Source organism: Oryctolagus cuniculus, chromosome 2 (genome assembly GCF_051225735.1).
Source record: "Oryctolagus cuniculus isolate XC-2025 breed Fujian yellow rabbit chromosome 2, ASM5122573v1, whole genome shotgun sequence".
In the NCBI taxonomy this organism is placed as follows: Eukaryota; Metazoa; Chordata; class Mammalia; order Lagomorpha; family Leporidae; genus Oryctolagus; species Oryctolagus cuniculus.
In genome coordinates this window covers 197,086,377-197,098,380 of record NC_142868.1, presented here as the reverse complement: position 1 = coordinate 197,098,380, position 12,004 = coordinate 197,086,377, and the positions used below count along the sequence as shown (strand labels likewise).

At 62.0% G+C, this 12,004-nt stretch overlaps 1 protein-coding gene across 2 annotated transcripts in view; it reads left to right on the top strand.

Moving 5' to 3' along the window:
- HPCAL1 (hippocalcin like 1) overlaps window positions 1-12,004 on the top strand; it is an 85,732-nt gene that overhangs the window by 9,697 nt on the left and 64,031 nt on the right. Inside the window, exon 1 of one of the 2 annotated variants that reach the window (XM_070069753.2) lies at window positions 1,695-1,929. The exons of the other annotated variant lie outside the window; for it this stretch is intronic. The gene's annotated coding sequence lies outside the window, so the exon portion shown is untranslated. Of the gene's footprint in view, window positions 1-1,694; window positions 1,930-12,004 lie in introns of those variants that run through there. 2 annotated transcript variants of the gene reach the window in all.

Here is a 12,004-nt window from a genome sequence, read left to right as displayed (position 1 = left end):
AGGAGCGGATCTCTGCTGGCCGCGGTTGAGCTCGGTTTGCAGGCACCAGACCGGCCGCCTAACTTGGAAGCTGCCTGCTGTTTCCTGAGGAGGACGCCGTAGCGAGGCGAACCAGGGCCAGGGATGTAGCCCTCCTCATTCTAATGACGCGTGGATGCTCTTCCAGAGCTCGGAGCGCTGATGATCCACTGAACTCCGTGTCCTGACTAATTGTGAATTAGAGAAAAGTCGGAATTGCGAGTGTGGTCGAGGGCTAGTGATTAGCTTGTTGTTTCAGTCGGAAGTGTGTGTCGTGTGCAAACCGCCGGCCAGATTGCGCCTCAAATTGCTCCTTTTAATGAACCTCTAGGAATGTTTTGAGACTCGCACGACTGTGGTGGCAGGGTAGGAGGTCTTTGCTAAAAGGGGCCGACAGCGAGTAATTTAGCTGTTTCTCCTAATTAGGGGCTGGGGTTGTGCAGACATCATTTCGGCTCTGTTTGGGAGGCTGGGCGGGAAGGAACTTAACCCAAACCATCAGCAGTGGTGCTTGTTCTACTTCCCTGCATCCCAAAACCTCGCCAAGGGGCATGTATATTTCTGCAATTAGAGAGAAAAAAGCTTTTAAAAATGTCTATTTTTAAAGCATTTTTATTTGAAAGGCAGAGAGGGAGAGAGAGGGAGGTCTTCCATTCAATGGTTCATTCCCCAAATGCCCGCAGCAGCCAGGGTTGGGCCAGGCTGAAGCCAGGAGCCCAGGACTCCGTCCAGATCGCCCATGGCGGTGGCAGGAGTCCAGCTACTTGAGCCATCACCTGCTGCCCCCCAGGACGCGCATTAGGAGGAAGCTGGACTGGAAGCAGAGGCAGGACTCGAACCCGGGTGCTCCAGACATGGGTGTCTCAGGTGGAACCTTCACCACTGTACAGGACGCCCACCCAGAGCAAAGGTTCTGAGAGGGGCTCCCGCACCCGTGCCTGGTCTCCCCTCCTAATTAGCTTAGAAGACTTTGTGTCTGCAGTCAGACTGCCTGGAACCGTCACTTGCACACTCGCGATGATTCGAGTTAATGGCAATTTATCAGAGTACATCATTCGATTGTGTTAATTGCATCTGAATCCGATACTAAGCAGATCTATTAACTGGATATCAAGACAAAATGTTCTAGTCTGCCAAGTAATTCACGGCTGCAGCGTGGCCGAACGTCGCGTTTGTTTACGGTCTTGGATGGGGGCTGCCTTTTTGTTTGCCTGAATTTGGGCTCGGTGGTCCCTCCTGAAAGAATCCCTTTCTGAAAGTGACTTTCGCTGTTCCTCCTCCCGCCCCCGCCCCGGACAGTGCACCTGACGGCCTCCAGCGCCTGCACGCAGGGGGTCTCCTGGCCGTTTCCCTGCCCGAGCCGGGGTGGACGGCGGGAGCTGGGCCTGCCTTTCGTGGCGTCTGTCCAAGGGCTTGGTAGGCGGTTATTCCCCTCTGCTTCCCAGAGGTTTAATCTGTCTGAGTCCAGGATATTGAGTCAGCAGCGGAAAGTCATGAAGACGAGGCCAGCACCAGAGGAGCTGGCTAATATGGAAGATGGATTTCAGGGTGGACGCGGGAGAGATGCGGGGGGGCTGGGCACGCCGCCGCGGGCCGCCTGCATTCCTCCAAAGCACCAGGAATCTGCCGTGGACGGTGCTGCGGGCTCAGCACCTGCGCCGCCTCTTCCAGGGCTCGCTATTGGGCGAATCGCGTCTTCAGAGCCCGCCGTGCGTCTTTCCCGGCCAGAGGAGGACGGTGGAGTTGTGCACGCCGCTCCTTCACGTCTCTCTCACGTCATTTCGGGGTCTTTGCTGTAAAGGAACCAAATTGAAAGACATCAGAGTTTGTGCTTCCCGAACTCCGGCTCCTCCGGTTATTCCAGGATCCGGCGCCCTGGCAGGGAGCCTGCTCGCCTGTCGCTGGAGACAGGTAGGTTGCCATGGAGACCAGGTGTGTTGCTGCGGTTTCCTGGGTACCTTTGTGGCCTGGGGAGGGGCCCGCGCGATCCTTGTAAACAAGGCTCAGGCATCCTGGTCGACTTCCGTCCTGATCGCTGGCCTAATCCCCCCCTGCTCTTCCTGCCGAGACCCCACCCCCACCCAAAGCATCGTACACTTGTTGCCTGCTCCAGGGTGAATGGCGGCCACTCCTTAACATCCCACGCGTGGGTGCAGCAGTTTCCTGCTGGGGCCCGGGGACCCCGTGGGCAGCCGCACTGGCAGAGGCCCTGGCCCTGTGGCCGTGACCCCACACCACGTGAGGCCGAGCGGGTCTCTGGGCTGATCCTCCCTCGGCCCCTGCCCAGGCGCGGGGTCAGGAACTCTGCCGCCTGGGTGGGTGCAGGGGCTCACCCGGCCGGACCTCGTGCCCTCCCGTCCAGTGAGTGGTCTTGATGGTTGGCTGGGGAATCGTGGTCTCCTTTCCCGGGTCCTGTCCTGTCTTGTCCGTTTGCTTTCTGCCTCCCTCACGTGCACCGGCACAGAGCAGCCCTCGGCGTCGCAGGCGGAGGGCCCTCCTGAGGGTCATCAGCCACTGCTCTGCCTGGCCCGTGCTTGTTCACCGGTGGGGACTGCGGCCACAGGAGGCTGCCCGCGGGTGTGGCGACAGCACCAGAGCCAGCCTCAGTGTGCAGCTGCCGACTGGACGGCCAGCTCGGGCACCCGGTGGGAGGGTGCGGCGGTCTGAGAAGTGAACCTCCTGGGCGTTTGCCGGAGCTCAGCTCCAGCCGGGTCCCCCTGGCCGTCCCGTGAGTGCCGAGCAGACTTTGCAAGGATAGTGTGCAGCCCTGTGGACGCCGCTCCTGTCTCGTTCCCACCTGAGCCCCCTCCACGCCGGCCGTGGGTGTGCGGGACCACCCCGGGTAGCGATTGCCTACGCCCCACGAAGGGCTCCGCCCGCACACTCCCCACCCGGCTCCCTGCGCCACTGGGTGACACCCGGTCTCCCTGTGGGTCTTCTCGGCTCCCTGTGGACATCAGCTTCCCAGGCTCCTGCTCTTCTCCTGCCCTGGGTCAGCCACATTCGTCGCTTTCTTCCTGCGAGACGCCAGAGGAGACGGGAGGGCCTTCCAGCCTCGGCCCGTCCGCCTTTCCCTCTGCCAGGCGGGGCAGCGGCCGCCACGGTGATGCTGCACGCGGCCTGCGCTGACCCAGGGCCCATCAGTCGATCGCAGATTCAGCGTGGGGCCGCCCGCTAGCCTGCTCCCTGTGTTGGGCACGGGCCGAGGGCGGGCGGGGCCACGTGCTTGCCTTGTTTCCCTGTGCGCTCGTCTTGACTCCCAGCTCTGGCACGGGAGGAGGCAAGCGCTGGCCTCTGACGGCCCCTCAGCCTGCGCCTCGGCTCAGAGCCTCGCTCCTGACCACCTCGTCCAGGGAGCCTCCTGGGCGTTTCTGGGGCGGTGCTACCCGGGCTCCTGGGGTCTGGCCATCTGCGAGGCGCTGATGCTGGCCTGTTGCCTCCAGGCGTCACCCTCCCTCCGGGTGGGGACTCCCCCGGGGTGGGATCCCTGTGTTCTGGGTCCAAGGACATTTCCACACAGGGGCTGGCACTGCCCCCTCGGCAGAGCTCACATTTGTTACTGCAGTCCTCCGTTCGCTCCCAGAATGCCTGCGCCTGCCAGGCTGTGCTGAGAGGCCACCCAGGCAGAGATCCTCGCGCAGGCGCAGGCAGGGCTTGGGTTCCAGGCTGGGACCAAGCGGCAGGGAACCGGGCGAGCAGGTTGTGCCGCGTGATGGAGGAATCCTTGGAAGGCAGCAAGGTTGCGGGAAAACACATGGGCGAGCAGGTTGGGGATGTCGGATAGGGGCTGAGGGAGAGGTGGGAGGTGGATTTTTTTTTTTAAAGACAAACGAATTTTTGAAAAAAAAAAAAAGTTTTCTTAAGTTTCGTTAATCAGCCTTTTGTGTGACAGATCTGCAGCTTGTTGACAACAGTTTCGCAGTCAGTGTACTCCACAGATTACAAACAATTAAAAGAGTAAGTTGTAATCGGGATACCGTGGAAACCACCGTTGAGATGTGCAGCTCGGTGGTTCTGTGTGTCGCAGAGCTGAGCGCCTGTTGCTGCCCCCTAATCCCAGGAAGCCCCAGAGCTGCCGAAGCACTCGGGTCTCCGTCAGGCCCAGGCCTGGGAGGCTGATAATTCGCTTTCTGCTTCTGTGGATTTGCCTCTCTGGGGCCCCGCACATAGACGGAGTCTGACCACGTGTGGCCTTCCGTGTCTGGCTGGCTTCCTGAGCACGGTGTCCCGTGGCCGCCCCCTCTGGTGGCAGATGGTCACGCGCCTGTTGCATCGGGATGCCTGGAACAGAGTTGTAAAATAATTCACCTGCTGACAAACATTTGAGTTTCACTTATATTTTATTTCTTTTAAAGATTTATGTGAATGGCAGAGTTAGGGAGAGAGAGAGAGAGATCTTCCATCCACTGATTCACTCCCCAAATGGCTGCAATGGCTGGGACTGGGCCAGGCTGAAGCCAGGAGCCAGAAACCTCATCTGTGTCTCCCACACGGGTGCAGGGGCCCAAGGACTTGAACCATCTTCTGCTGCTTTTCTAGGCACGTTAGCAAGGAGCTGGGTCCAAAGTAGAACAGCCGGGACTCGAACCTGCGCCCGTATGGGATGCCAGCATCTCAGGCGGAAGCTTACCCCACTGCACCGCAGCGCTGGCCCCCTGGACACCGGCTCTAAGGCTGGGGAAGGAGCAGCCTCAGAGCGGCCGGTCAGGCTCGCCAAGGCTGACGTCCACCAGCAGGGAGAGGAGAGCCTTGCGCCGACCATGGCGCCGTGAACTTGGCCCGTGGCGTGCGAGGTGCTTGCGAGGTGCTTTTAAACAGGACGTCCATAGCAAGCCTGAAGCAGGGCACCTTGGAGCCAAGACTGGAAGGAAGTGAGGGAGGGGCCGGCGCCGGGGAAGCCCGAGGAGGGGGGCACGGGGAGCAGTGCAGTGGCCTCTCTGCCTAAGCTGGAAGATGCAAGTCCCCGTGTGTCCCCTCCTGGCCGGGCGAGCCCAATGAGGTTGGCCCAGAACGAGACGTTCAAGGCCGCTGGAGAGGACTTCCCTTTCCAAATAGAGAGCCAGAGTCCCGAGTGGAAGACTTCTGGCCCCTCCGTCTTCCTGCCTGGAAGCTGATGCAGTTTCTGGAAGTAGGGCAGCTGTCCCCCGGGCACGAGGCTGGAGTTCATCCGCTAAGAGCAGCAGAGCCCAGGAGCGCGGCTCCTTCATGGCCTTGTTCTGCAGCACAAAGGCAAAACCCCTCGCCCAGCCCCGGCCCTCCAAGCCGCTGCCTGTTAGGTTTGATGTCCGCAGGTCAGGTGAATTCCTGGGTCCAGCAGAGGAGAAAGTACCGTTCGCCAGCCCCTTGGGGAAGACCCCTGCCCACCTCCACCCCAGCGAGCCTGGGGGCCTGCCAGCCCGTCTGAGCTGGTCCCCAGAGTGGAGATCTCCCAGGTGGCTCGGGCTTTCTAGCAGGTGCGCCCAGGCCCAATGCCCACGCGGTCTCCACGCGAGCCCTCTCCCGTGCACGTGGACGCTGGCTTCCTCGCTCCCGCGCTTGCCGAGCGCCGTGACTGCTGGGCTCGGAACCAGCAGCTCCATAGTCGGTGGCGCTGCCTGACTTCTCACCCGCTGCCGGCTCCGAGGCTGCCGGCGTCTTGTCTCCTGTCAGCCTCCGCGGCCCTCTCGCTCCGGGAGGCCCGGTCCACCTGCCCCTGCTGCTGGGAACCCCGCCTCTCCCCACTGCACCTGGCAAGGAGCCACCCACCCAGACAGAGCTGCTCAGGTGGCCGCGAGGGCTGCCCGGGGCACCTGGAGCCCTGCGTCAGTGGTCAGCGCTGGAGCTCACCCTGGGGGCGTGCAGAGATCAGACGCGGGCCCCTGTGTCTCTCTGTTCAGGTCTTGCCCCTGGCCTGTCCCTGGCCCTTGCTGTAGAGGGATGATACGGATTGGCGGGGGTGGTGGGTGGTGAGACAGTGGCAGGTGTAGGGCCCAGGCGAGGCCTTCCGCCTGGACCGCTCACGCTGGCGCCGGCGCCATCAGCAACAGCGTCTGTAGTGCCTACGTTAGCCAGGCGCCGGCCAAGGGGAATAATAAACGCCGGACCAGCCCTGCCCTAAGTGCTTTATGCGTATTAACTGGGTAATGAGACCAGCACAAGTCCATCCACTCAACAGATATTTCTAGTCCCTGCCACGTGCCAGGATTCTCCCGGCCGCTGGGGATACATCAATAGGAAAAAAATAAAGGATGAGAACTGGAAGAGAGGGCCTGCGCTTCCCGTGACGCGTCTGCCGTGGCTGCTGCATGGGAGCCCCTGCACGCTCTCCCCTTGGTCACGTCTCACCTCTCACTGGCACAGGAGCCAGCCCGGAGGACGAACTTGAGCTTCCACGGACATCTCGGCTCAGGAGAAAGTAAGCAAATTCAGCAGCAGGGGCCCTAGGAAGGTCGGCTTAAGGGGCTGGCGCTGGGACGCAGTGGCTGAAGCCGCCGCTGGCGACACTGGCATCCCCGGTCCAGCTCCCGGCTAACGCGCCTGGGAAGGCGGCGGAAGACGGCCCAAGTGCTTGGGTCTCTGCCACCCACATGGGAGACCCGGATGGAGCTCCAGGCTCCTGGCTTTGGCCTGGCCCAGCCTTGTTGGTGCAGCCATTTGGGGAGTGAAACAGCAGATGGAAGGTGTCTCTGTCTCTGTCTCTGTCTCTGTCTCTCTCTCTCTGTCTTTGTCTCTCTCTTTGTCGCTCCGCCTTCAAATAAATAAATACATCTTTAAAAAAGGAAGTGAATCAGAAGTGTCCGCAATGGTGGAAGATGGAAGTGAACTCCATCATCTGCTCCCACGGCTTAGGACTCACCCTGCTGTTAAAAGGGTGAAATCCTGACATTTTGTGAAAGTGAACTCAGTGCAAACACGGTTGGTTTCGTTGTCATGTTAATTTTGAGCACTGGATCAATCAGAGGTGGTGGAAATGCCAAAGTCGTTACCATGACAACGGGGCCTCCTCTGGACCCGCTCTGCTGGTGACAAACCCTGGCTTGGGCCTGGCTGTGTCTCAGGGTGGGGGTGGAGCTTTCTGGGGTCAGGCCTGGGGTCAGGCGGCCCCTGCACTGGAGCTGCGCCCCCAGGTCAGCCTGAGCTGCCTGTCAGTGACCTTGGCCAGGAAGGTCACTGCCCTGTCTGCCTCAGTTTCCACGCCGCAGGGACAGCCTGGGCCGTGGGCTGATGTGGCCCTCAGCCCCGCTTCCTCGCTGCTGTTGCAGGCCCTGGTGTGCCGCTGCATCTCAGCCTGCATGTGGGGGGAGTCATAATGATGCGAAAAAGGGGCAGCCACACGCCTCCTGCCCTCCCCTGCTGGGCCCCGGCCAGGGGACACCTGCCCAGGCGCTGGTCGTGTTGGGAGTGGGATTTGTGCCCAGAGTGCTCCCAATGCGCCCGCCCCCTCACCCACAGCTGGCGTCTCCCAGCCCAGCCTCTGAGCCCCTCGGTAGTTTACAGGCGAGAATATCGGGGTCCAGGGGTGACCTGGCGGGCCTGTGGGCTGCTTTCCTGTCCAGGACGAGGCCCAGGTGCCTGCCCCCGGTGTCCACGTGCCCTTCCCTGTGGTCCTGTCTCCCCCGGCCCCGTAGGGACTCTGGAGTGCTGCTGCCCAGCCGTGGGCCGGTTTCCTTGCTGCGGGAGACCTACTGGCTGGCCTTTTTCTATCTGCGGACTGGAGGATGTCGGGAAAAGAAGACGCCGTGGGGGTTTCAGTACGGTGTTGGAAGTAGATGCTGCCCCGTCGGTCAGTGTGGCCGGGCCTGGTGAAGGCCGAGCGCCGTGAGCTGGAAGCAGGTGTTTGCCACGGGCCTGTCCTCCTCCCGCAGTGGCCTGGCCCTGTCTCACGGCCTGGTGGCCCGTCAGGTGCTCCCTGGGAAGGGTAAACCCAGGAGGGCTGCACGGAAGGGCAGCTTTGCCCCTGCTCTCACGGGGGTGTGAGATGCACCCAGCCTTGCCACAGCGTCTCGGGGTTTCTGCAGAAGAGTGCAGAGGGGGTCTCCCTGCCTCAGGGGGCCGCTGGCCCAGGGGCTGTGAGTGGGTGCTGCCCAGCTGGCCCCCGGAGGGTTCTGGTGTGCGGTCCTAGGGTTTGCAGGGCCGGTGCTGGAGCCCAGTGGTGGGTCCTGCTCTCCACACCTGGCCGGCCACTGTCTGGAGTAGGGGTGGGTGCGCAGTATTGGGGAGGGCTCGGCCGGCCTGCCTTCCTGTACCCTGAGCTTCCGGCTACGGCTCCTAGCCCCAGTCGGACAAGGCTGCCCCCTCTGGCCAGCGTGCTGGGGTCAGGCGCGGGCCAGGAATGGGTGTGTGGAGCTGGCGGGAGCCCCAGGTTTGTCCGGCTTCTCTGCTGCACGCTGTCTTCCTTGGGCATTAGGGAGTCTAGGATGCACTGGAGAGAAATCACGTATAGGGGTCTTCCCGGTCGGGGCGCCAGATTCTGTCCTGGTTGCCCCTCTTCCAGGCCAGCTCTCTGCTGTGGCCCGGGAGTGCAGTGGAGGATGGCCCAGGGGCTTGGGCCCTGCACCCGTGAGGGAGACCAGGAGGAAGCGCCTGGCTCCTGGCTTCGGATCGGTGCAGCACACTGGCCGTAGCGGCCATTTTGGGGAGTGAACCAACAGAAGGAAGACCTTTCTCTCTGTTTCTCTCTCTCTCACTGTCTAACTCTGCCTTTCAAAAAAAAAAAAAAATTAAAACCCAAACTCCGGTTCCTCAAAACGCACATTTTCTGTGAGCTCCCTGAAGACCCCTGTGCTGCATTTGAGTTAGTGCCTTTGTTTCCTGAACGGCGAGGATCCATTATTTTTTTTTTTTTTTTTGACAGGCAGAGTGGACAGTGAGAGAGAGAGACAGAGAGAAAGGTCTTCCTTTGCCGTTGGTTCACCCTCCAATGGCCGCCGCGGCCAGCGCGCTGCGGCCAGCGCACCGCACTGATCCGATGGCAGGAGCCAGAAGCCAGGTGCTTTACCTGGTCTCCCATGGGGTGCAGGGCCCAAGCACTTGGGCCATCCTCCACTGCACTCCCTGGCCACAGCAGAGAGCTGGCCTGGAAGAGGGCCAACCGGGACAGAATCCAGCTCCCCGACCGGGACTAGAACCCGGTGTGCCGGCGCCGCAAGGCGGAGGATTAGCCTAGTGAGCTGCGGCGCCGGCCTTGGATCCATTAATTTTTTTTCCCTCCCCAATCTGATTTGATTTTAAGACGAGGACAGGACCAGCTGGCTGCGGTCTTTGTGGGAGTGTGGAGTCATCCCTTCAGCCGGGGCCTCGGGGCTTCTCTTTGGGCGGGAGCGTGGTTTATTCCGGAGAGAATGGAGTTCTTCAGAACCACACTGGAGCGGACCCAACTCTGCGGGAAGCTTTTCTGCAGACGGCGTTAACGCTCCTGCTCACTCTGTGTGTGGTGGGAGTGGGAGACCGTGGCTCACACCGGGCCACACCGGCCACAACGTCTCCCCTCCTGGCTTGTGTGTCAGGGACAGCCCAGGGGCCCCGCTGGCCGTGACCGCGGCCCTGCAGGGACAGCCCAGGGCCCCTGCTGGCCGTGACCATGGCCCTGCAGGGACAGCCTAGGGCCCCTGCTGGCCGTGACCGTGGCCCTGAGGGACAGCCCAGGGGCCCCTGCTGGCCGTGACTGTGGCCCTGCAGGGACAGCCCAGGGGCCTTGCTGGCCGTGACCATGGCCCTGCCTCCCCTGACAGCCCAGGGTCTCGCCACAGAAGGCGGGTGATGGCGAGGATCCCAGTTGGCAGAAGGGGCTGCTGAGGCTTGGAGAGGCCACGTGACTCAGCTGCGGGCCAGCGGCCTCCACTCCACACACCCTGTGCTGGACCTTGGGGGAGTCGCACGCCCCCACTGAGCAGGGCCTCCCTGACATCTGTTGGCCTTGGCCATACTCAACTTTGTGCGTCTGGGAGGGTGTTTCCAGAAGAGCCCAGCGCCGGGATTGGTTGGCTGTGTCAAGGTGGCCCTCCCCCATGGTGGGTGGGGCTTGTCCAGTCCGCTGAGGGCCTGCATGGGACAAGAAGGTGAAGAAGGTGTGGTTTGGGACTGGCGTCCTCACCACCCCTTCTCGGAGGGTGAGAGTCTGTTAGATCTCAGTGAAGGACCTCATTTTTACGCTAATCACCTCTCCTGTGTCCACGTCCAGGGGCATTCTAGGGGTATTCTGACGCCCTGGGGATTTGGACTTTGCTGGGGTTTGGGGCAGGGTTGTGTTGTGGTGCAGCAGGTGCGCTGCCACGTGGGAGCCGACGTCTGGACTGCTCTGTGCTGGTCCAGTTCCCTGCTCGCGCTCCTGGGGGTGAGTTCTTGGGTTCCTGCCGCCCACACGGGAGACGGGCAGCTCCCCCAATGGCTGTGGCCGTTGTGGGTATTTGGGGAGCAAACCAGTAAGTGGAAGAACTCTCTCTTACTGCCCCTCCCATCACTCTGCCTTTCAGATAAAACAGGTCCTTTTTAGACATTATGTGTTTTGGGGGACACAGTTGGGCCCATAGCATGGGGGTGACAGTGTCCCCTGGTGAGGTAGTGAGAGGATCGGTGTAAACGATGAGGGTTGGGGTCTCGGCATTCCCAGAGGGGGCAGCCAGCGATGCCGAGAGGAAAGGTAGCTCTTCTTGGTGCCTTTTACCAGCCGCGCCTGGCTCTGTCCACACGGTGACCCACTCAGTGCCCACACTGGTCATCCCCCAAGCCAGAGTTTGGCCGGTGTGGACCCCGGCCACCTGGGTGAGAATGCAGGTTCCTGGGCCCGCCGAGGCTGGGAGCTGGGTGCACTGGCTGTGCTTGGAGAGCCCTGCCCGGCCGGCTGGTTCTGCTTCCGCTGCGCCTGTCTTCCTGCCCTCTTGCCCCATCCGTCTCCCACGGTCATGGCCAGGGCCACAGCCCTCCCGCTTCCCTGGCTGACCCGATCTCCCCCTCCGTGCCTGGGATCTGTCCTGGCTGCAGGAGTGGTCTCTCCTTCTGCGTGTCTTCCTTCCTCGCATCCTCTCTCACCTGCCGCCTGCATGGCCCTGCCTCCCGTGTCCCCTCTGCCTCCCTCGAGGGGACTCTGAGTTCCCCAGGCCCAGGCTGGCCCCCCTGTTGCTGCCCTTTGTCTCGCGGGCACCTGGGACGCTCGGGAAGTGAGTGTGGGGCTGTCGGGTTGGACACTCACTGTCTGGAGCTTTTCGTGGGGCGTCCTGGCCGGCGGCAGAGTTGAGGGAACGCCTGGCTGTGTCCACGCTGCCCCGCCCAGCACAGGGAGCAGTGGGGGCTGTGGGTCGGCGGGGAACCTCCAGGCTCCATGGTGGAGGAGCTGCCCCTTCTGACGACAGGGACGTAAGCTGCCCTTAACCTCTGAGCCCGTGCCTCTGCTAGTGAAGTGTCAGCTGTTGTCACAAGACTCCTTGTCACCTGTCATTTCGAGGTGGCACCCGTGTCACCTGTTGTCATCTCACACGGGAGCCGGGGCACACTCTGACACCTGCCTTCCGATTCTGATTTCTGGCACCGTCCTAGCTCTTGTGTCCGGGCTGTGGCTCCTGGGCCTCAGTTGTCCCAGGCCGGCAGGGGCTGAGCTTCCGCTGAGGGTGGCCTGGGGGAGGCCTGGGGTCACTAAGCGGGGTGCCTGGCTCTGCGCCCCACCGCCTTCCATCCTGTTCACATTCTGGGGAAAGTGTCGTTTTAAAATCTCGTTTTAAACCCTCTCAAGTGCAGGGTATCCCTGAGAGCCGCCTCTGGGCTGGCGCTGTATCACCAGGGTCAGATCTCGCTGGCCCCGGCACCCTCACAGCCCGCATGCCGAGAGCGAGGGAGGCAGCTGGGGGCGGGGACGGACCCCCGGCTCTGAGACGGGAAGGACTGATGTCTGACCCTGGTGGTGGCCGGAGCAAGCACCTGCTACAGGTGGCCCTGGCAGAGGAGGGGCAGGCAGGAGCCGTGGGCCTGTTGCAAGCCCAGCAGACACAGCCCAGCCTGGGGCTGCAGTGGCTCC